General features: G+C 39.0%; 1 long non-coding RNA gene across 2 annotated transcripts; it reads left to right on the top strand.

Moving 5' to 3' along the window:
• The first annotated feature begins 267 nt into the window (after nt 1-267).
• Nucleotides 268-1,869, top strand: LOC111647745 (uncharacterized). 2 transcript variants are annotated; one of them, XR_015436171.1, is made up of 4 exons: nt 268-364; nt 652-678; nt 970-1,104; nt 1,681-1,869. It is a non-coding gene; the product is annotated as an uncharacterized LOC111647745 (long non-coding RNA). The 2 variants fall into 2 exon arrangements; XR_015436168.1 differs by lacking the exon at nt 652-678 and having other exon boundaries at nt 274-364.
• Nucleotides 1,870-1,918: the final 49 nt, after the last annotated feature.

Here is a 1,918-nt window from a genome sequence, read left to right as displayed (position 1 = left end):
ACACAATGCTTATATGCACATAACCTCTCTGACAAACCGCATCCTTTATCATCAGTGTAATCCTGCATTGGAGATCCTGATCGAAACTGCAAATTTCTCATACATAGTTATCTACTTACTTACTTGCATAATCCTCTTTGTTCAAAGATGAGCGCTGAGCCTCCCATGTTAAATTTTCCAGCTGCGCCGGCCTTGGGCTGGATCCACAATTGCAAATTTTTTTAAATATTCGTGCATATATTTTTTTGAATTTCTACCTTTTATTCCCCCTGCCTACCTGTTTTACTCCAAGGTTAGTCCGTTGTTCCAGAAGCTGGAGGTGGACCAGATTGAAGCTTTGAAGAAAAGATTTGGTGGACAGCAGGTATTTGATGTTTATGATGCCTAATGGTCTGTGCATTCAGTCAGGTCTTGTAGTAATATAGGTTGACTATTTATGAATAATGAAATAAGAATGAATTGATAATGTATAACCGTTCAGAGGCCTCTGTCAGACTGTCGTCAGGATAATTTGTACTTAATTTGAGTAACTGCCTTTTGAAACATGACACGACCAAACACACTATAAATGTTTAAATTGTGTATCAAGGATCCATCATATAGATAAAAATAATTCCTCTCTAAACCTTCTTCTCAACCGCCTGCCTCTAGCCTGAAGATGAACCACCTAAAAAAAAGGTATTGAGCGGTATTTGCTTGTGTTCGAGTCCACAGCAGTGCCGCTGTGTCAAACCACACGCCTTCACTAACACTAGCAGCTCATCTAATGTCCTCTTGTTTTGAATTTTTACTCATCTCTGTGTGTCCAGTGTGATTCACTGCCCATTCACACATCGTGACTCATAAAATCCCATAGACATTTTGAGTAATGAGTGTTATTGTCTGAAATGAGGTAAGAAATTTCTTGAAATAATAACCATCAAATCGCCTCAGACTCAAACATCTTCATGTGTCTGTTTCCACCCTCAGACGACAGCTCAGAGCGCTGCCAGCGCTCAGCCTGCCGCTGTGCCAGCTCCTGCTGCTCCTGCTGCTGAGGTGCTGACGGTGAACGGAGTGGACCCAGAAAAAGCCAAGCAGCTCACTCAGGCTGTGGCTGAGCAGGTGAGATCGTTGGTTGGTGGAAACACATTGTTGATCTGTCAACTGCAAACCTAATTCTTACATATTAAGTTATTTTGGAATCAATAATCTGTTATTAGAACAATATTGTATTGTAAATTGCATTGTTTTTTATCAAATCGTCGGATGCCATTTTCCGTGATGAACGAAAAAGTCTCCGAAAATCAAATCACGCACGCAACAAACAGCCACAGAAATAAATAACGGCTAATTTTATAAGATACATTTATTCTGTATTTTATTTTGTAATTGTAATGCATACATTTGTAATTTATGAATCAAAATGAAAATTGTTTTCTACAAATTTTAATCTTTGGATTTTACTTTATACTTTTCTACTATAAATACAGCGTTGAAATATTTGGGAAGACGATGGTTAACTCTCAATATTTCCAAACCCAGACGATGCGTGTAATTCTAAACTCACAAATTTCTGCTTTAAATAACTGTTTACTACTTGACGGTGTCGAATCTCTGTTTATCCAAATAAGAGGAAGTATTTAATTGAATCAGATTTAGGTGTGACAAATCAATTACACTCTGTTTTCTTTATCACAGGGGGACAAGGTGCGAGCACTCAAAACCCAGAAGGCAGAGAAGGCTGTGATCACAGCAGAGGTGGCCAAACTATTGGACCTAAAGAAACAACTGGCTGTGGCTGAGGGGAAGAACCCTGAGCCTGCACCTCAGAAGAGCAAGAAGAAGTGAGACAGGAAAAAAAACGGAAAATAAAATGATGGAGATTAGTCAGAGGAAGGGAAGAATAGAATGGTTTGAGGTATGATAGTGGAGAATG

Source organism: Seriola lalandi, unplaced genomic scaffold, assembly GCF_002814215.2.
Source record: "Seriola lalandi dorsalis isolate HSWRI2012SDOR001 ecotype SW California unplaced genomic scaffold, Sedor1 jcf7180002035838, whole genome shotgun sequence".
NCBI classification, from domain to species: Eukaryota; Metazoa; Chordata; class Actinopteri; order Carangiformes; family Carangidae; genus Seriola; species Seriola lalandi.
This window is presented reverse-complemented; position numbering and strand designations above follow the sequence as displayed.